This window comes from Apis florea, unplaced genomic scaffold, assembly GCF_048593485.1.
Source record: "Apis florea isolate Af1SG1 unplaced genomic scaffold, ASM4859348v1 contig_2153_pilon, whole genome shotgun sequence".
Lineage (NCBI taxonomy): Eukaryota > Metazoa > Arthropoda > Insecta > Hymenoptera > Apidae > Apis > Apis florea.
The window spans coordinates 426463-450204 of NW_028256536.1; the positions used below are offsets into that span (position 1 = coordinate 426463).

The following is a 23742-nucleotide window of genomic DNA, read 5'->3' on the forward strand; positions in this document are numbered from 1 at the left end:
CGAATTTATTTTTTCTTTTTTTTTTTTTTTTTTTTTTTTTATACAAATCCCGATTCACCGTCGCAAAGTAAATTCTTTCGCCTCGTGTGACGAGAACTCCACTGCACGATTTCATATTCCAACGAAGGAAAGTATTTTGCATAATTTATTTCGCTGCAACTTCTTTTCCACCTTGCGTCGCCCTTTTCCGCCCACCCCCGCCCGACGCGGTCGCCACCCCTCCCCTCCCTGCACGTTGCTTGTTACAAACCACGCCCCCTTCTTTTCGAATCCCTCTTTTCGAATCCTTTTTGTTTCCGTCAACGTTGTGAAACTATTGAGATCGATCGTTCTTCTTCCATTTCATTCATTCTCCAATTCCTTCTTGGAATTCTCTACAAGGTCGTCCCGAATAAAAGTTCCCGCCAATGATGGACAGTCTGTTTTGATTAAAAAAAAAGAGAGAGAGAGAGAGAGAGAGAGAGAGAGAGAGAGAGAGAAGAAAAAGGAAAGGAAATATTTGATTTGAAATTTTAGAGATTAACGATCTGCAGATTTTATGAAGTTAGCAGTCCCAGAGACGAGGGAGTAATTACGTAAAATTACATAATACCGTTAATGACGTTTATGCCGCGAGAAATTAGGTTCATCACGGACAAATTTAGCACAGTTATGGATCCTGTATTGTCCCCTTAAATGGGCCGCTATTAATTAAGATTAATAAAATACCGTCGATTGTAATAGCTGTTTTAATCAATCGATAATATTTTTATTGAAGTCGTGACAAATCTTCGACGCCTATGACGTGCTTATTTAAACTATATATTACAGTTTAAACATTGGATCGATGTCAAAATTCAATATTTTTTCCTCCCCTCCCCCTTCGTTAAGTTTGTGAAGATCATTCTTCGCAAAAATGAACGTGTATCCATTAATAATAATAATAATAATACAGATTTTTATCCCAGACATCTTTTTTTTTAGATCTCACCTCTGGGCAAAAAATATCCATGTTCAAAGGCTTAACTCAACAATTTCCGTTCACAAGCACGAACGGTATAAGTAAAAGCACAATCGGGCGGGCTCGATCAAACACGCGAAGACAAACGAGTCATTTGTAATGACTTGCGACATTTGACACGAAATACGAAGAGATTAAAGTGTGATATAATAATTTATACGAATATGTAATTGAAAAAAAAAAAAAAAAAAAAAAAAAAAAGAAAGAAAATTAACATGGAGCAAGTAAGCAAGTGTTATCGCGTTACTTTTTATTCGCAAATAAATTCTCAAACATTTGCGTTCAAAGTCGCCGGTATGCGAGGAATTCCCGGAATAAATAGAAGCATTCAAGAATCTGGTCGGAAGAAAGTTTCGGGGTAAGTAATTGTGGCTAGTAATTTTTATTATTACCGTTAATTATCAGCAGAAGCAAACAAAACTTTATATTGGACCACGAATGAAACTTTATTCAACGAAACTTTATTTGCTTGTTCATTTATTCATCGCCTAGCTAGAAAGTAATTCGACAATTTGGTATCGATGACAAGGTTAGGAAAAAAAGAAAGAGCACTCGAGCGGGGAATTCTTTTTTTCCCCTAGACACGCGGCACGCGTCGCGGGGCAACCAAGCGACAACGTAATTTATCCATTCGGATATCCCCCTCGAACGAGCGTTTGTAAGAAAAACAGCAAACTTTTCCGCCGGTGGCACGTGTACGCGCTTGTTGTAAACTTCGCACCGCATAAAAGCATGTAAATTGCAGCTCGCGTGTACGTGCTTGGCGTAAAGCTTCCAGAGAGCACTTCGTTTTCGCATTTAACCAACCTCATTCTTGTTTGATCAGCCCTGCCATAGCTTCGAATCGCTTTGAACGCGTTTTAGTCAAACTTTTACGCAAACTATTTCCGCAATATCCTTCTCCAACTTCAATACACAATGTTTAATAATAAACGTTAATATCTATATATTCGCGAGATATTTTTGGACGATCGATTCTTCTAGGGGCTAAAAACGGTATGTACAAGAATATATAGGTGATCGAGGCTTATTTATCAAATTATTATTAAATTTAAGTTTTCGTTAGATGAAAGGAGAGGGGCGGAGGAGATGGAGAGTGGAGCGGATGATGTGACGGAGATGGAACTGTTTCGCTCTATCTTTGTCTCGTTTCATTTAACGCAAACTTAAAAGTTATTTATAATCATCTCAATCGATATTTTTGCGTAACAACTTTTGTACTTTGACTCCTATCCATTGAGATATTTGTTATTAAAAATTCTAATGTACATATATATATTTATCAATTCGTTTATCATAATCATTATCATACATTTTTAAACTATTTTTCTAATTTCGTTAAGTAAGTATCTTACCTAAAACGGCAGATCCTTACTATCGTTCCCCCGTAAAATAGAAAATAAAAGACTTCAGTAATACCTGGAACAGAAAATAAAAGAGCCACATTAATTAAAGAGGATAGAAATATAACGATAGAAGATAAATTCGAGTAAAAAAATTATTACATTTAAATTTATATTTTTCAGACGAATAATAATAACCAAGTGATTGATGAAAACTGCAAACGATAAATAAAAAAGAGACATTTGTTTTTCGTTTTTTCGAATAAAACTTTTGCACGCTTCTATTTCGATCGAAGTCGTAACTTTGAGCATTGTTCAGAAGAAGAACAATTTTTATCGATGTTCCGCGATAGAGAACTCGAACAAATCCGAAAATGATTGCAAAAGAAGCTACGATTGCGGAAGGTGAACGGATTCTCGGTAAAATGGTGTGTGTGTGTGTGTGTGTGTGTGTGTGTGTGTGTGTGTGTGTGTGTGTGTGTGTGTGTGTGTGTGTGTGTGTGTGTGTCCACGTTATTTTAGTACAGGAGTGCGTGCTCTCGTTCGAGGTCACGTTTGATATTCTAATTGACTCGTTTTGCATATTAAAGGACATTTGAGCCACGGAAAAAGGGACTTTAATTACGTTGCTAGTTCACATCGAACTTCTTACCGAGTCTTGAATCGATTTTTCTTCTTCTTTTCTTGAATTAATCCTTTTGCGGTCCTGTGTTGTACCAGTCTCTGTGATTCTGTTTTTATTAAAATCTCTACAGTATTTTTAACGTGTATATATAAAATATATTCCTTTGTGTTGTAAATTATTTTTATTAAAAACATATTTATAACGTGGACAATCTTTTTTCCAGGTTTATTTAATACAAACAAATTCTTATGAAATAATTCACGATTCTTCTTTCGAATGTTATTTGAAGAATTGATAAAAATGAATGGAAAGATTAAAGATTAAAGATTTGCGCCTTATTAAAATTTAATTGCTCAATTGTGATGTAACAAAAAATCAAATTCATATCGATCGATAAAAGTTTAATACGGAGAAGGAGATTGAGAAGGAAATATTAATCGTTCATTAATAATTGACGAGGATGAAATATAAGGATGAAATATAAACGAAATTATTTCATAACAAATTCACGAAAATATGTTCGTGGAATAGTAGGATTATTAGATTTTCATAAGCAATGCAACATGGTTTGAATTCTGTAAACGTCGAGAAATTTTAGATAGAAAGGGAAGAAAAGAAGAGAAAATGTTCGTGGATCAAGAATGGTTATTCTCATCCGAATGTCGTGTCGCGAAAATCGAGATGAGCGACTTCCATTTCGCTATTGCTCATTCCACCTTTTCAGCGGCTGTGTCAAGACACGAAATTCTCGAAATAGACGGCACCACGAGCGAGAGAAACGTGAAACAGAGAGGGGAAGAGGAACGAAGATGAAAATTCGACCAAGAATCTTCTAATCCAATCCAATTCATCGCTGAAAAGATTGTATTTGACGTCGACTGCGTTATATACGGTTATGATGAATACTTTTTCAATTTTCAAACTTCTATATGATTTGTAATATTATTTTGTATATTTTTACTTAAAATTCTTTTCGATAAATATTACAAACGAGATACAAAAGATTTGCTAAAAGATCAGAGAGCGAAAAAAGAAGGAAGACCTTTCACTCAATTGGAGTCGAAGATTTTGAAATAAATATATTATGCAATCAAGTATTGGCCCACGATCAAAATAATCCATTACTTCGAAACCAATCTTTTTGATAACGTTTTAACGTTCCAGCATTAACTCTTTCAGAAGTTGTGCAAAAATTTTTTAATATTATTTATTAACAACGAAGACATATTTTTTTATAATGTTTTTTTAATTACTTTGTAAATTTAACGTCAATTTGAACAGAATCAGATCATTCAATAATTAATTAAAGAATTATATTGCCGAGCAATGGAATATAATTAAATAGTTGGAAAACTGTTTAATCAATAATAGTTGAAATAAATAAATAAATAAATAAATAAATAATACATATATATATATATATATATTTAATATTTGGAGATTCAACATAAATATATTTTATAATTGCAAGAACGAAACAGAATACGCAATTACAGATAGCACTATTCTATACTATAGCATAGTGCATGCTAGATAATATAGCTGTTTGATGTATTAATTCAGAGCAATTATAAGGGTTACGCTGCCCTACTGAGCACAGACTTGCTAACTGCCGAGCACAGTTATTTTGAGATAATTGCATTTTAAAGTTTAATCGTGCTGCTACCGCTTATGTATGCTGCCACCGAATTTCCAAGCCTTTAGTTTCCACCATGAGACGAAAATACTATTATACGTCATTATTAGTTGTATCCGTGTACAATTTCTTCTAATAATAACCGAATCTATTTCCACCGTCGTGTACAGGATGACGGACTCTTTTCCAGGTAAAATTTAGATTCAATAAATTTCTCGATTTTTGCAATTATTTATTTATAAGTAACTTACTTGTACTAAATTATCGTTACGTTCACGTAACAATTTAAATCCATTTTCTTTGTTCAAGATTATTTCCGCTCCATCCTTTAAAATACTTTGTTTTTTTATTTTGATCGACAATTAACCGTTATCTTCAATCCTTTCAAATTGAAAATTTGGTCTTTGTGTTTGGAAAATTGTGATCGCAAGATTCCATTCTTCTCGGTGCAAGAACTCGAGTAACACTTTAAGTGACACGCAGCAGTCGAGTGATCGATTTTGTGGCGAGTTTCCAAGTAAGATAATCAAACTTTCGTCTCTTAATACCCACGGATGCAAATAAACGTTGTATGCCGTGAATGTTGCCTGACGTGTACGAAAAACAACTTCATGATCAAACAACAGAGTATCGGGAACAGGATTAAAACAAATAATTAAAACTAGATGAACGCGCGTATGATGTTCCCGCTTTATACAACAGGTTTAAAAGAAAAACTTTTTACCGACCAACGGTACACATGCTCCGCGTGATCGAAACATTGATGGAGTATCTCTATGCGTTCAAACGCATAAAAAACTAGACAAAGAAATAAGAAACAGGAGGAAAGAAGAAAATGGCAGAAACGTGAAAAGATATAAAACAAATAGACAAATAAACGGGGGACAAGCAGGGTACGTAGACAAAATTGAATCTCGAAATGTATTCCATAAATAAATAAAAGGCTTCCGAGTGGGAACGGGGATGAGGAGGAGATAGCAATGGAAGGAAGGGTGGGGGAATGATGGTACAGAGGAAGGGATTGCAGAAGAGTAGGGGAAGTTATATGGTCGTTACGCATCGTGGGTGTATGTGCACGTGTTCGTAACGCGCACGCGTATTTATATCTCTTTCCCTGTATGAATGAGCAGCGTAAATGTGCGAAAGCTCGTACGTACTTACACGCGAATGGCATGAATAACCAGCGCATAAAGTCCCGTTTACACGTCGAAGGAAAGCCGCTCTTCTGTTTCTCGCTCGGTAAAAAAGGAACAATGCGTTTGGCACGTGCCTGCCGTAACAACACGAAAGATCTTAAAAAACAAAAACTCGATCCCATTTTTTTTTTAAACATTTCAAAGAAAATCTGAAATTCTAATTTATACCAAATCCGTTATTTATTTTTCACATTTTATACTTCAATTTTAAATTAAAATTTCCAAAATTAAAAAAGTTTTTTTTATATTTATGTTAGTTATATTTTATATTTGATATATAAAATTTTTATAAATCTACTTTCAGTTACGAAAGATTGATGATATTTTAAATCTTTTCGTACTTCGTGTATAACATTTAAGTGAAGCATGTTAAAAAAACTAAATTGATTTATATTTTGAAATTAAAATTTTCATTTGTTTGAATATTGAAGTACATTTGCAATCACTTCAGAATTTCTTAATAAGTTCGTTAACATTTTAAATATTGCGGTTAAATATTAAATTATACATTCATGGAAGATTATTGGAGATACAAACGTTAAACTTCTTGAATTTCCTTCCAGCTTCTCTTTCAATGTAATCTTGCACTGAATCCATGAACGAGACATCCAAAGAGACGTTTCTTCTTTGATAAAAGGAAATGTTTATCTCTGTCACGAACTTTTATAATGGATAAACTGTTCTTCCGTTCGTTGCAAATAAACCAAGAACATTTATTAACGGATTATACAAAACATCTAGCAATATTACATTTATACGTATATAACGTAGCTCGTTAACCGTTTGTATGAAATAATCTTGAAACAAGTTGCGTGTAGTCGAAGGTTTTTGCCGTTTCCTAAATAAATTATTCATGCATCATTCCCCTTTACCTTCGCCCATTAAATACTGCGAATACTAAATCAAATGTACATCAGAAAACGACTTAATTGTATCAAGTCAAAAGTATAAATACTGGCAAAAAAAAAAAACGGAAATAATTTTCGTTATTAATATTTATTTAATAACATTAAAAAAAAAGTTATCATCATTGTTTCTCTCTCTCTCTCTCTCTCTCTCTCTTCTTCTTTTTATTCGCTGGTTTTACCTACTTTTTAAAGTCTTTAAATATTGATCGGCCCTACATTATGTATACAAAAGAACGTTTTATTCTATTTTAATCTGCTTTGTATCAAAAAAACAACGGTGCTCGGAGCCTTTTATATATAACTCAGTAGAATTCTCCTCCCCCCAACCCGTTTTTATTATTTCAATTGCCAACTTTTTCTTACATCAAATGAAATAATACACACAAGCAAGAGACTGCTTTGCGTCATACAGGTCAGTTAAATATTATATTATTCCCTTATGGGATAAAATAAAATGGTATATTTTATTGCAAAACTAAATTAAACTCCATCTTCGCAAATACTTTTTATACTTTTTTCCCAAGTTTTCAACTCCTCTAAAAATCCACAGGAGCATTGATCGCGATATAAATTTCAATCGAATACTTTCGTGCTCGCCAATCCCGAAGCTGAAAACTTTTGCTACCAACTGTACGTTTATAACCTAACTCCTGCCAGTCCCACGTTTCACAATTTCAAATAATAACACGAGCAAACTTTTTATACCTAATAACAAGAAAGGAGTGTGTATAAAACCGAGGGGAGCAAATGAATATCAAAACCTTGACCATTCCTTGCATTTACTTGCAAAACTGTTCGCAAGTAGTCATCGGGCGACGTATTTAAATTAAAAGAAATATATCTATTTTCTAAACCCTTTTTTATACGTAACACGTAAATTTTAATATCTCCACTGTGTCAATATGTGTGAATTAAAATTTACATTGCAGCAATATACCAAATATCGTCAAAATGTTTGTGAAAATGTTTTATATATATAAAGAAAGTTAACGATAAAGGGACGATCGATTTAACCCCTTAAACTCTACGAGATTTCGGGGTTTGTATCTTTTGCAAATCGAGTTAAGAATTAGGAAAAGCAAAGTAAACATATTTCCCAGGGAACCCGGGCATTTTATCAAACCGTATCGGGTGTGTTCGTCAACAAAGTTTCGTTTGCGTCCTTCATTAATTCGATTAAACGTAGGATCAATTGACCAAAACTTTGAGGGAGCTTCTCTCTTTCCCCTAAACCCCCTTCGTGTTGCGTATTTGTATGTGTGCGCGCGCACTCCCACTCCCTTCCACCACGAATCTGTTTCTCCCCCACTATCGCTATTAACCCTTACCACCAGTATTTCCCTTTTACTTTGTTTGCCCCCTTAATCTTTCATTCCGCGTGACGTCTAAGCTGAAATCTCGTAAATACGGGCAAACTTAAGACGAGTTCAAAAGGGCTTTCATACTTGAATGTTGCTTCGTTTTCCAGAAAAAAAATTTTACGAGCGTCCCTATACAAGTTTATTGACGCTCCGAGTAGCGCTTTTGAGTCACGGATACTATATACCTCTGTAAACTTCTATTTTTTCTTTTTTCTTTCTCTTCCCCTCCCTTCGTTTTTCCATTCTGAAGAGAAACTATGTTTTTTCTATCGCGATGACACTTTTTTCCAACATTCACTTCCTTCCTAATTTTATTTTATTTCCGTAATAAAATCACCGGTTGAAAGGAGTTGTTGCAACCGGTTTATTGAAACGAAATCTAAAGCTTGGTCTCTCGCAAAATTATGATAATAATCTTCGTTGATTCATACGCTTCTCTACGGAATATTGAATTATAATTAGCGACGTTTTTAGAGGAGGAGGTTTTTAATTTAATTAAAAAAAAAAAAAAAGAAAAAAGAAAAAAGAAAGAAAAAAAGGAAACGGTTAACTTAAATATTTGAATTCGATTACGGTCCAATTTTGATTTCATAAATTGCAGTAATAAATGTTCCCCGACGCGTGTACCGCGCAATGTCCACAAACTACAAGCAAATATCAGTTAATTACAATTTGCATAATACACTCGAAACTGTTCAATTCTAATTCAGGAGCCAGGTATGGAATCAGGTGCATTACTCCCATATCTGTTATTATATCGTAATTTTATTAGACCTGTATTAAAATCAATACCGCTCGCGTGTTGAATAATAAATTTTATATATCATGTATATTCCAAAATAAATTGAACCGAAAAGCTTTCCGAGCTTCCCTTTCCGTCGTTTAGAAAAATTAATTAATCGAGCGACAATAAAAGAGAGAGAGAGAGAGAGAGAGAGAGAGAGAGAGAGAGAGAGAGAGAGAGAGAGAGAGAGAGAGAGAGAGAGAGAGAGATAGGTAGAAAGGGAAAAGTCTGAAGAGAGGGGGGGAAAAAAAAAGAAAAAACAATCAAAGGTGAAAGAAAGGGAAAAAAAAAAAATTGATACGAACGAAAAAGTAAGACGTCGCCGCCATTAATCGACCGGTAATCACCCTGTGGAAAATCAAATTTATTACTAGCCCGACACCGACGAACAAGAAAAGAAGGGGAAAGAAAGGAAAGGGGGAGAAAAAAAAAAAAAAAAGAATGGACGAGGAAAGAAAAGAGAGAAAGTTCTTTCCGTTCGTCGCACAATAGCAAATCTGATTGAGAGAGGATTAGCAGAACGTCCCTCGTTACGAGGCAGCACACTCTGATTTAATTTGATTCAAGCTGTATAAAGTAACGTTGAACAAGGCCAGAGGGCACTGCGGTTTCGCCGAATGCGTCTGTTCGCTGTTCTATAAGATACCGAAATGCACTCGCCGTCGGTTGAATGGAGGAGGAGGGGGAGGAGGAAGGGAGGGAGGGAGGGAGGAGGACAGGCGGAATAGCCCAATGAACAAACGTATTTTAACCACCTCTCAACGCTTCGATCGATCGATGCGAAACGCTGTTTCTCTTTTCCCCCACACCCGCTCGATTTCAATTGCCCGTTATTATGTTCTTCGATTCAACTATTCGACAAAATTATGGGAATTGCCCGCTATTCGTCGACGTAACTGCCACACCTATGATTCATGGGGGATTTTCTATCGTTTTTTCAATTGAATTATACGGGCCGTAGTCAATTCAAATATACACGGAACGGAAGAACGGAAGAGATTTAATATCCTCTCTTTTTTTTTTTTATTTCTATTTCCATTTTCTTTTTCAATTCGGTTTGATTGATTTTGAAAATCGCAATCTTTTTTTTCCTTTTTCCCCCACCCCCCCTCCCCCCTTCTTTTTTATTTCACGACAAAAATTCACGGAAAACATTGATTTCAACTTCGAACACACTATCGGGAAATCAGAATAGCAGATTTGAATTCGCCGCGTTCAAATATTTAAAACGTTTCAAACATTTTCAAACATTCGGCGCTATCGTAATAATCGTAAAAAATATTTTTCGAAATGTTTCAATTTGTTCTCTCTCTCTCTCTCTTTCTCTCTCTCTCTCTCTCTCTCCCTTTAATATTATATTTTCTACAATAATAAAAAAATAAAATAAAAGGACAAAGAGCACGTACGTAGCACTTTTGTCTGCAATTATTGATAAAAATCTATGCAATTTTAAGCCGTTCATTTTAATACCAATATAATATAACAATTCTATCGAAATGGGATCATTTTGTTGTAAAATTTTAAACGTGTTCGAAAGGAATACAAATTATTTTTGCGTGCATAAAAATTTTTAAGAGAATGACCAATTAATTGAACAAATATGGAAAACGAAACTTCAAATGTCCAATTGATATCCGTGTTTTTCCATTTTTTTTTTTCTTTTTTTTTTTTTAACGTTCGTTAAAATTTTTTTTTCGTACAACATTTCGTATTCACGCGTGCAAAGTAAAGAATACTATTTCGTAATCTAAATAGAACTCGCACAGTTATTGCATAAACATGCGCGGCCCGATTTATCAAGGGTAAAACGGAGTTGGCGGTCACACGCACGTTCGTGCTCAAGGGGAAAAGAAGAGGTCATCACATTCTGCTAAGAGACTAATCTGTGTGTCCTTTTACGTTTCAATCTATAATACGGAATAGGGGGATAAAATTAAAATATCTAAAAAAAAAAAAAAATCTCACATATATATATATATAGATATATATATGGAATAAAAAGATTTACAGAGGAGATATCTTTTTTTATTTTTCTCCAAGACTTAAAAGTGCTGGTTTCCTTTTTTAAAGCGGCAAAAAATAATATTTTTTATATACAATAAAGGAGAAAACAGGGAAAGAAAGGGAAAGAAATAAATTGTTCGAAGGAAAAAATTTTGATACGTGACAGGAAGAAAAATAGAGGTTCGAACAACTTTATGAAATTTTCGTTAAATTTCGAACTTTTATAATAAATAAAATAACAACTTTATTTCGATCATTGTAAAGCAACGATAATTAATTTAAAATTATCGATAATCATCGATATTCGATATTCGAGCGATTTTTCTTTTCTTCGATTCGTTGTAAATCAATCCGTTCGAGATTTGCAAACGTTTATCCGAGGAGCGGGGGGGAGGAGGGGGGGAGTGCGTTTCGAGAAATTTATAAATAAAATTTCTACGTAACAGCATTTTAAACGACCACGCGAAGTTAGAGACTCGATGCTATATTTAACGTAAAGAGTTTTATATTAAACCACGGCTGTGAGGAAGTGCAATGGGGCACGCGCTTTGGGGCGATATAAAATCTATAAAATTTTCACCGTGATAACCGTCACAGTAATTTCATCGAACACGCAAAGTGCACGGGACATTTTGTAATATTCTCGTCCTCCCCCCCCCCATGTGCGTAACGTAAACACGTACGTATCTAATTTTAATTTCGATATATTTCTTCATTAACGAGTTACCACTACTCGATCTGATTAAAACTGAAAGTGCGAACAATAATAGGAAGATAGTCGTTCTATTATAGATACGCACGCTTTTGTTAATTTTATTCGTTTCCATCTAAGATAATTCATTAACATTTACTGTAACGGTTATTAAATGCCGCCCTGTCGCAATTTTAATTAAGATAATTAATCCTCTTTCTCGAGCGCTTATGTTCGCACAGCAACGAAAACGAACGTCTGAAAATGTAATTATTAATCCGATAAAGTATATTTAATTACGTGATTAAAAGATTTCCTCAATGAAGTCGGATAATTAAAAAATTCAAACGTCGTGGCATTAATTAAAAATTATTTCAAAAAGAAGAAGGAGAAAAAAAAAAATTACTTTTTGCGTTTTTGAAAAAAAGTGTGTGGCTCTCTCTCTCTCTCTCTCTCTCTCTCTCTCTCTCTCTCTCTCTCTCTCTCTCTCTCTCTCTCTGAGGAACGTTATGAAAATTGTTTTCTTTTTCCCGCCCCCTGTGAGGCGCCGAATCGAATTCAGTATTTTGCGATTTGTGTGTATTTATGAGATTATTTCGTCTCTTGAAATAGGATGAATCGGTTAGCGATTTAAAAAGCATGAAGCTCGACGTTAAAGTGAAAATAAATCTGGCCAAATTAAATGGCATACAGCAACGATAGTAATTTACATTGATTACATTTTCAGCTTTAAAGTTTATTTTACGTTCTATTTTCCACAAATACGTCTCTCGGCGAATTAAATTCGTGAAAATACGAAATCTTTGCATACCCGAGTTATTTCATGCGTAATGAAATCAAATTAACGATATTAAAAATCAAAGAATTTTTCACATTAAAATTAATGAATGCTTTCAGGAAAATACGTTTCACATACCGAATTAATAATTCAAAACTCGCGATATTTAAATTTACTCTCTTCTAAATTAAAATTTATTTCATTAACGTACGAATTTTAATTTTATTGATTTCCGATGACTTTCAAACAAGTTATTCCACGAATAAATCGACAGACGGCTGCACGGTATTGAATAACTTCTGGAGAACAATATTTCAATTCAAACATCATTCCCGATTCACCTCGAGGAAGTAATAAAAAAGAAGCAAGACACAGACTTTTCCCTTTCGGCTAAAAAAGGAGGATATAATATTTTGATCTCATGTTTTTTCCTTTCTTTTTTTTCTTTTTTTCTTTTTTTTTTTTTTTTTTTTTTTGCAACACCAGCGCCACTAAAATACATACGTCCTGACATACGCCAGTCACGATTTCGATTCTTCAACGTTTTCAAACATATTCCAGAAAAATCTTTCAATTTCCGATATCTTAAGATACGATATAAGAATTCATATCTCAATATATTATATATCTATCGCTGATTCCTGAGGAAATTTAGAACGAAAATCACGATTCTGTTACTCGACCGAATATATATTTTTTTATTAGAAAAAAAAAAAAAAAAAGGAGAGGAAGAATGAATGAGCGAGTAAGAGAAGAAGAGGGGAAAAAATAAATAAATAAATAAATAAATAAATAAAAAAATTTCAATAATTTCGTGCCTTCGTTATAAAAATTTTGCCGCAAAATTAGCGAACGGAGATAGGGGACGGAGAAAGCGGACAAATCGTTGCATAATGGTCAAAAGAAATCGCGAAGGGATATACATAGGTTTGTAGATGAAAAGAGAAGCACACGGGCTTTCGAGAACTTGGAAGTCGTGAGTGGTTACTATAGCAACGCGGAAGCCGGTAAAATATTGTCTGGGGACTGCGACGAAGAGATGGGAAAAGCAAAGGTGGAAGAGAAGAAAAGGGAAGGACGAAGCAAAATAGAAAAACAGAATGAAAAAAAGGGTGGGAGGAGGATGAAGAGAAGCAAGAGGTGGAGGAGAGTAAAGAAAAAGAGGGTGAGAAACAAGAGTAAAAAAGAACATGCAAGGAAAAAAAAAAAAATAAAGGGAAGGCAGAGAGTTTAATAGAAGAAAGAAGAAGTTGAAATATTTACACAGTTATAGTATATACAACTTGTCTAAATACTCGAATGGTATAAAATCTTACAAATCTTAAATATTCATTCATTTAAATGTGAGTATATTTTCTATCTCTCTTTCTTTCAATTTTTTTAATTTTTTTTTTTTTTTTAAATTATGAATTTATCTCGTATTTTACAGAAACCGTATTTTAAACTTAAATATTACCGAACTGGATTCAATATTTCATTTGATATGCTATGTAAGCTTACTTACATTTTCATTTATGAAAATTTAATGTCTATTCAAACGGTATAGAAGTACAACAATGTGCTCTAATAATACATATTTCGTGAATTCATTTCTTGACCGGAATGCGTTCGTTCTATGAGCGGCGGACAATAGTTAAACCGTTTCGTTAAACTAAGGTATTTAAGTGGAAACCTCGGGTCACAGGGAAAATAGTGAAATTACTCGTAAGGCAACGTTACACGAGGCATCCTGAAAACGGAAATTAAGCCTTACAACGGTATTAGACTCGTCAAGTTATTTTACGTTAAACCGTTTTGTATGTTTATCACAAACCACCAAAACGACAATTAAATCTCTAACTTAATGAAAATCACTGGTTATTTCTTTTTACAAAAATAAATCGATTTCGAAATAATTACAGGTTATGAAATGCAATGTAACTATCTACGGTTCAACGATGCCATAAAAAGAAATTACAGCATATGTTCCGTTTTATCATATAATTTACTTCATTAAAAGATAATGAACAAAATAATTAATATTAATTAGTTCTAACGTATAAGTAAGTGAATTTTATTAAAAATTAAAACTAAGGAATTAAAGGAATTATCAAATCGCAAATACTATTGGATTTATAATTGATTAATTATATTTTTATTAATTATGAATTCTATATTTTAATCATTTCAATTATTAACGTAACTTATTAACGTAATCTTAATAATCTGCTTTAATAATTATATATAATATCAGAGATAAAATTTTAACGCTTCGTATAAAAAGCTTTTTTCGAACATGCAGTATGTGGAAGCTAAATCAATACCCATTGTATACATATATATATATATATAAGTTACAAAAATAGTGAAAAAAAAATAAGTAATAAAAAATAAAATAATTATGAATCGAGAATATTATTTATATTTTGAAAGAATGTAAAACTAATTTTGATAATGAATAATTTGAAAAGAAAAAAAAAAAAAAAGGAAAAGAAATTTTAATGGAATTTCATCGCATACTATTCGCATCGTGTAATATTGCCTTTTTTCATACATTTAATATCTGTTTCATTATCTCATAAACCTAAGCGGCCATTTTGCTATACATAAGCATGCATCTAGAAATTGATGGGACAAGAATTTTTCGTTCGAACAAACAGCAGGATATTCTAGTCACGTTCGGCGACAAATCTTTTTCTTCCTATTTGAAACGATCTTGATTTTAAGAGGCACAAGTCGTGTGAAATGTATATTTTCAGTTTCTCCTCTGGTAAAGGAAGTATATGACGGGCAGAGTACAGCATATTCTCGCCACTTACCGACGAGTAAAATATTAAACGCCAACGTGATATTCAGTGGAATAATTTCCATTTCTTTTCTTAATTCTTACATCCACGATAATATCTTTCTATGAATGCGAACGTTATTATTTTAAAACAATTTTTTTTACATTAAATAAAATGAATAAAAATCGTATAAAGGAATGGAATGATTATAAAAAATTTCCTTTATCTTAATTAATTTATATATATATATATTTTTTTTTTGTAGATTCAATTTCCAACAAACTGGTGGATTGGTATTTGAATAAGATTGCACGAGCGGAACGAATTCACAACGAAATAATAATATAATTAATAATAATAAATTAATTTGCAATGTGCGCATATAATATAAACGGAACAAAATACAATAAAATATAATAGAAACAAAATGGTTACGAATATATCGCACAAATATAATTGTTGTTTCATCACTAAAAAAAAATATATTTCGAAAATATCCACCGAAAAATTTCAAAATTTGATGAACGATTCAATTCCGATTCGCCGATAATATCGATGTTCCGTTGAATTTTGCGAAACGCACAGGTCTGCGCGCACGTAACGCTTAACATCAATTAACCCCATGACAAATGCGAACAGAACTGAAAAGCAGGTTTTACGACTAGTGGCTTTCCGTGTGAATGCATCCTAACACGTGGGTATAGCGAGTGGGGAGAGACAAAACAAGTGAACGAGCTCTAGACGTGGCAACGACCGGATACGCGCGCTCGACCGTCCTCTATCTCATTCTCTCTTCCTTTCCACCTCTCGCTCGCACCATCGCATCTACCTATCGCTCCGCCTCTCTTTCACATCCATCCGTCCTTCTCTTGGCTTCCCCTCGATAGTGCTCTCTCGCTTGCATGCTTATAGTCCTAAGTATGCACGAATGAGAGGGGCAACGAACACGAAAAAGCCGAGGCAGTTATTATTTAGGGGCAGTTGTCACACTGACGGAGACAATAAATTGACAAAAATAACGAGTTGGAAGGGAGAGAATTTGTAACGTCCGATCGAGTTGGCCAGATACTTGATGTTGGTCATGTGTAACTTGATAAAGTACCGAATCCATAATATGCATACGATTATTTCTAATTTTAATGCTTAATATAATAACATAACAATGTTGCATTTGTAGATAGTTGCATGTGGTGCAGATACCATATTCAACCATTTTTAATTTATCTTATCGCGATTCAAGTTTATTATTATCGCTTTTATTTATATTATTTTTTCGATGTACATTGCACTTTTTGCAGACTGTGATATTACTTATTTCTAGAAAGCTCGTATCGTGTTTTACGAGCTTTTTTACGAGACCTGTTATAATAATAAGAGTAACGAGAGCGAATCAAGTAATAATAAAACCGAACTTTACTGCAAATTACGAATTGGGGAGAATAAATTGTTCGGAGAGTGAATTAGTTTCAGATACTGAAATTTATGGAATAATATATTGCGTCCCAAGAATCACCGTCCAAGTATTATTCGAATGAAAGTTTATTTTCACAACGTTCGATATTGCTGGCCCGCCGCTTTATATGCAAAAAGGAAGGAATATCAACCATTATTTAAAAGTACGACCTCTTTCCCATTGTAAATTGCAACGAACGGTACGCGAAATTTTTCCTTCTAAAGTGGAGTTAGGTTGTTTCGCTACTCATCGATTTTATGCAAAGTTATTTGCTTGGCCTATTTCTCAAAGAGGAGCAGCTAAAAAGCGCGCATTGAAATAGTGAACCTTTTTCATATGCAATTGAAAAGAAAGCGTAGTAATATTATTAAATTAAATGTCGAAAAATAAAGTAAAAAATAAAATTAACGTACAAACTTCGAATCGATATTAAAAAAAAAAAAAAAAAAAGGTACATTTAATAATTTTTCCTCCTCCTCTCTATTGGTGAAAAGTAATTAATAAGTTTTTCCACGCTTTGATCTGGATGGAAATGACAAGCAAATTGTTTCAAATACGCAAGCAATGGTGGAAGCACAATCATTTCCCCCTTTCTATCAGTTTCTCACTTTTCATGCCGGCTGATCGCTTTTTAAATTCATCACTCATTCATTCCCATTTTATTCGATGAAACGAATACAGAACTCGGCAGCTGGCGCGACTCCAATTCACTCTTATCTATCAGTCGCAGAATAATATTGGGAGGCATCGTAGAATTAATTTTATTGAAAATAAATGCCACGACCTGTAACAATGTTTCATTTCCAGAGAAAGATGGTTAATCGATTGTTACAAGTTATGTACGTTTTTAAAACTTTTAACAATTAATGGTACAATAATTTTTTTTTCCTTTCGTTTATTTTTATTTTATTTTATTTATTTATTTATTTATTTTTTTTTTTTCGTTATCTTTTCTAGATAAATAACATCCATGGATTGGTTGATTGTTATTGATTCGCCGTAAATTTTAAACTTGATTAAACTTAAAGGTTAGATTATTGCGTTTTATATGATTGCACGATTGTTTTTATCTATGCCGCGTTTTAATGAATCAATATGTCTCCAGTTTAATGAAGACCGGTGCTGTTTAATATTCTAATCAAGCCATATTTGATTGAATAAACAATGACGGCGATATATAATTAAGTTCAATTAGTGGCGAAACAATTTTATTTTTGATACTGGGAAATGGATTTTAATGTACAATTAAAATTCAAGTCCATGTACTGAGCATCTGTAAATTTATAATAAAGCTGCATAATTGAGAGCAGAGAGTTGTATAATGAAGTTACAGTGTATTACGGATGCACCACTACATTAAACGAAGAATATTGCGTTGAATACACAAATTTTCCATTAGCCCGTGTTTCGGAAAAAATCGTTCACAAGTACGTATTATAAATAATATTCTCTAATTAATTTCTGAAATTAAAATCTTTCCATTAACATCACGTAATTATTTTATTTTTGTTTTTTATTTTATTTTTTATTTCATCTCGCGTAAAGATCTCCCAAAACGTAAAAATTATATTCGAAATTTTATTATCCAATAGTCAGATATTTTTAACATACTCAATTAAAACTTTAATTAAATAGACTACGATTCAACTACTATTCTCTTGCTGAATTTTTATGAATTTTAATTAAATTTTGCATTCAATTCTTAGCTCATTTTCACGAACATCAAATTTTAATTCAAATACAACATATTGGCCTGTTTTAGATGACTGAAATTGCTTTAGATGATAAATATCCATTACATATTTGATAAGAGAATTTGAAAAGAAGAAAATCTTAAAAGGAAAAAAATCTCATTTCCTGTGAACTGAACGAAATGAAATTTTTAAGCGTGATTGTCGTGGAGGACATTTTGTGTAAATTGGCAACGTTCGAGTTTCAGGTACAAATATTTAAATGAAACACGTGTTCAAATTCACGCTGCACATACAAAACAGATGCCCCACGTCGTCGTGCCATCGTTCCTCTCTCTCATTCTCGCCAACGATAGACCAATTGTGGGAGAAACAAGAATGTATTATGTAGTATATATATGTATATATGCATATATAGTTATATACCGTTGGATACTCGTTTTCTCTTTCTGTTGCGAGTTTTCAAGCAATTTAGTCATGCAAAGGCTGAATCACTTCGTATATTATTCGAATTGAAAAATATCGTAATGCTGTTACCTTCGTAAATAAAACCGTCCTGATTCGAATGTCTGCATTGGCGTAGCAATGGAATTTTTATCGAATTATTTATCAATATATATATATATATATATATATATATATATATATTTACAGAAATAAAATAAACGATAACTGATATCGTGAAAATAATAACAATGACTAAATGAAAATCGATCGAGTACAATTGTTTACATTATATTATATTTTATTATGTTAAATTATATTATATAAATTCAGAATACAACGCTATACAATTTGCGTTTCATGATTTAATAACGTATTTCAATTTAGAATGATTATTTATAATTAACATGCTGGTGGATTAAAGTTAGCACAAGGATTACTAGTATTAACTGTGTAATTTCTATCTTCGAGTGAGTAATAATAACATTTCAGCCGGAGATTTATTTTACGACCCGCTCTGTAGAGACTGTAATACAGATATTGATCTGCCTGGCATTTAATGTCACTCACAATGTTATTCCAACTAATACATATAGCGCTGGAATTTCAATAATTAATGCGCACATCTCGAGTTATTTTTGAATTAATCAACAGCTCGAACTTGTTAATAATTAGGATCTGGTGAAAAATATAATTTGTGAATTATAAAATCGGATTTTTCGTTAAAATCGAATCAACGATAAATAAAATGTATTATCGACATTCGATATATTTAAATATCATTTGAATTAAATCATACTTGCCTTCGGAATAGATGGATTGTATTTTGGTTAATTTTTATAGGAAACCATAAATGGAAGTATGCCAAATTAAAGCCAAGTAACGTGGCTTTTAATTAGAAGCTTAAGACCGTTAAGATCGTGTGGCTTCCTTGTAAATTTACGACTTATGTATATGTATATTTTGTATCATATAGATGTTTCAGCAGTTCTCAACCGATGAAAATACACTTTTCTTTCTCAACACAAAAACAAAAGAAATTACAAATTAAAATCAATAATTAACTTTAACAAGTAGATGTATTGAAATGGAAAATAGCAAAGACTAAAATCAAAATCGAAAAATTAATTTTCTATCGGCATTTAATTGAATAATATTTTGAATAAAAGGATAGATTAAATGCATCAACATATATGAAACATAGAATTGATTTTTTTAGTTATTATTATTATTATTATATTTCCAACGACTAAAATTACAGCTTGTATCTACAGTCGGTATAAAAGTAAAATCAGATATATTATCGACAGAGTATTAAATATAAAAGAGATAAACAGAAATGAAAGCAATTGCATTAATTGGATTCGTATTTTTCAATGACACAAATGATCTAATATGCATCACGTAGATATATATATATATATATAAATAATATATTTTATATTTCGAAGTTGCATCATGATAAATCTACATTTTTATAATATTTTTTTTATTACGATAAAAATGTTTGAAAAAACATATTATTCGTTAAAATGATAATTAACTTTATTCGAATATATTTTCATTTAAATATTGAAAAATTTTAAAAACATTTTTAAATGTCATACAATTTTGTATTACATTCATCGAACTTGTAACGAAATGAATAATTTATGAAAGTAAATGAACGAACGATCGATCGATCGCATAGATTTCAGCTATAAATCAAAAGTTTCCAGAGGATTAGATAGCAGATAATTAATTGATTGTATAAGAACAAAAAAGCAGAGAATAACGTAACATAATGATTATGTTTAAAATGAATTTTAAAGAAACATTTTTTAAAAGTTTTTATTGATTTTAATTTGTACTATGTAAGAAAATCTACATACTTTGAATAAACAATTTAATAATTCTTTCTTCAACATGAGAATCATGTAAGTTATTGCGCGATAAATCGATAAATTGTCAATCCGGCTTGTTCCACGGACATCCGTAATTTATCGAACGTCGCGTCTTCGATCTTCGATATTCAAATTACATCGTTTCCAATGTCTTCAAAATGGTAGATCGAGTAATAAGTCTGTCCATTTTTGGTGATGTATACTCTTTAAAGAATGTGATAAAAATGTTTTAGCATCGATGAATAAATATTTCTTTTTTTTTTTTTTAAATTATATTTAAATATCCTTGACGATTAAAAGGATTATATATATGTATATATATATATATATATATTGTATAATATCATTTAATCTATTTTCAAAGAAATACAACAAACGAAGTTATTATTCAATTTAATACTTTCATCATCTTCCTTTTAATAATTATAAAAATACTACCACTATTATTTTTAACGTCAATCATAATTTCGTAAAAACATTGATTTCCAACATACACATGCTGTAGCTAAATATTGACGATAAAATGGAATTAACGTTTGCGCAAAATAGAGAGTGAGCAACAATGAACAAAGACGAGTCACGATCGCTAGAATCAATTACTGTATAAACAGTAAAACCAGCTATCCTCTATAATAGTTTATCCTCCCTATAAAATCCATACCTCTGTAATTCAAGAGTATCAACAGAAATCCCAATGTAATTTTCTCTGGCGAATTCACCCTCTTCCCCATCGCGGCTGCCACCTTAAAGGAGATACCATCGACAGCGAAAGATTCCAATATTCCTGTGCACGCAACGCCGTTTACACAGCTTTTTTTGTGCAACTCGTTCACCGAGTATACGCTATCGTAGTGTTTGTGTTCTGTTGTTACGAGTGTATTGCACACATATGCTATCCTAGTCGAGCGAGAGACCGCGCTATACCATTTACGTTAGATGGATAGGGATAGCGCGAGTCGGTGAGTTAAAGAGTAAGTGAAACGGATAGACAAATGGAGGGACATGGCCAAACGTTAAGTGCAAGAGAGACAGATAATAGAACGAGAAGGGGCCATGGATTAAAAAGAAGACGCCGAACGAATAAAGGGCTAACGGAGAAGAATAGAGAAAAGAGAGAGAGAGAGAGAGAGAGAGAGAGAGAGAGAGAAGAGAAGGACAAATAGAGGAAAGCCAGTGTGGGCAAATAGAGAGGAGTAGATAAGAAAATAACAGGTAAAAGAGGATAAAGGAACAGATGGAGCGAATGATGGAACAAGAGAGAAGGCAAGTGATGCCGTGAAAAGTAAAAGAGTTAAAAAGAGATCAAAACGGTAGGAAAAAAAAAGAAAAGAGCGAGAGAGAGAGAGAGAAATTGACGCGAATCCTGACAAAGAGGAGAAATTGGAAGTTGGAAAACAGAAGTAAGGGAAGACAAAACGAAGATGAACGATGAAAGGCGAGAGAGCAACAGGGATCCGGAGCAATTGAGCGCGGGTGCGCGTGTATGAGGTACTAAACTCGTTTAACTGTGTGAACGATAATTGGCACATGAATCATGCATTTGGTTGTAGCATGTCACTTGGTGTACGTTCCACTCAGGCAACTTTTCGAGCGTACGCATACACGCACCGTCATTATTATGCATACAACGCAAAATAATTATCGTAAACGCGAATCAAGCTGCGCGCTATTTGCATTTTCCACACTAATAGCGAACTTCTGAAACTTTATCAACCTGTCAAGAAATTAGCCGAAAATTTAAGTTAATCTTAGTTTTCAACTTTTCACCTCTTTTGATTCAACGAAACGTTTCAACTTTGATATTGGTAATGTTAGAATCCCCGATACCGTCGAAATGATAGGAATTCAGAGATTTTTTTTTTTCTTGTTTATGCAATTATTAAATATATATCCATGTGGATTTAATCAACGTCAACTTTTATTCAAATAAAATTACAATTGTATCAATATTACGTAATTATACATCCATATATTTTCATTATATTATTTTAATTTTTTGAAGGATAATATTGATTGCACACACGTGTTATTGTTTTTTAATCCAAGTATAAATACGATAATCACGTACGAATTATTCCCTCGTTAAATAATAAATAATTTAAAATTTATTTTACTATTTTCCGTAGCATATTTAAAGAAATTTTTGAATATTCAATATTTAATCGCTTTAATAATTTTGTTCCAAAAAAGGTTAATTATCATTTACATATATAATATATTGAGTTAGATACTAGGCGACGATAGTTCCAGTATATAAAATGAAAAAATTTATCCACCGTGTTGTAAAATATTTCAAATAAAATTGAACATAAATTATACGATAATGGCGGCCATTTTCTACGACGACCGTTTAAGGATCGATCTCATTATATTTAAAATTTTCTAACTGGAGACAAATGCAAGATCGTTTCGAGAGATTAGAAAATAATATTGCCTATACTGTAAGTAATTTAATCGAAGAACGAAGGATATTTCGATTCATTTAAGATAAGATAATTCCAGGAAAAATTTCCGTGCTACGGCACGTCGTTGACATACCTCATTGAATAACATCCAAGATCGAATTCAGATCACGTAGATCAGAGGAAGGGATATGTATATGGTGAGTAACAATGAGATATAGATTTCAATAGTGCCTTAACGATCTGCATCGTCGTGCGCAAACCTGTTTATCGAGTTTACTGTGAGCATTGGGAATATCGACAATGTTATCGTCGCTCTCATGGACATTGAGCGACCAGATTTCGAGCTGTCATTAAAGGATCTTCCTATCTTTTATATTTTCTCCCCATTAAACCTGTACTTTGCATATCGATTCAAATATTTTCATCGGTACAACGTGTTTAGAATTTATTTTTCTTATCTTAATTTCTATAATTTTCACATCTTCCGGTTAACTTTTAACCAAACAAAGATTGATCTGTCCGATTCGTTTTAAATAATAATAATAATAATAATGCAAGTTGTATTAAAAAAAACTATTCTAATATTTATTTATGAATTATCGTTTGTCAATTTATTAATATTTATATTATATTGTAGGTACAATAACTAAATTGCAACGAGCTTCACCAAGTCAACGTCTTGAGTTTAGTTTCGAACCTAGTGACAAAGACGGTGAATAGATACAACGAGTGGAAGCGAGAAAGACATAGTCCCTTGTGTTCATATTCTTGAAAT

General features: G+C 32.5%; 1 protein-coding gene and 2 long non-coding RNA genes across 9 annotated transcripts in view; 1 reads left to right on the plus strand and 2 right to left on the minus strand.

The window, feature by feature from the left end:
- Positions 1–4386, plus strand: part of LOC100865303 (uncharacterized) — a 40382-nt gene extending 35996 nt beyond the window's left edge. For 5 of the 7 annotated variants that reach the window (XR_015294467.1, XR_015294460.1, XR_015294464.1 and 2 more), the window contains 3 exons: positions 964–1358; positions 2527–2771; positions 3192–4386. This is a non-coding gene — a long non-coding RNA (uncharacterized LOC100865303). Of the gene's footprint in view, positions 1–963; positions 1359–2526; positions 2772–3191 lie in introns of those variants that run through there. The other 2 variants (XR_015294471.1, XR_015294459.1) reach the window with 2 other exon arrangements.
- LOC100865061 (uncharacterized) overlaps positions 1–23742 on the minus strand; it is a 203166-nt gene that overhangs the window by 42490 nt on the left and 136934 nt on the right. The gene's annotated exons all lie outside the window — the stretch shown is intronic.
- On the minus strand, positions 1422–5221 carry LOC147658557 (uncharacterized). Its single transcript, XR_015294481.1, has 3 exons — positions 4856–5221; positions 2356–2419; positions 1422–1987 (listed from the first exon to the last, which is right to left on the minus strand). It is a non-coding gene; the product is annotated as an uncharacterized LOC147658557 (long non-coding RNA).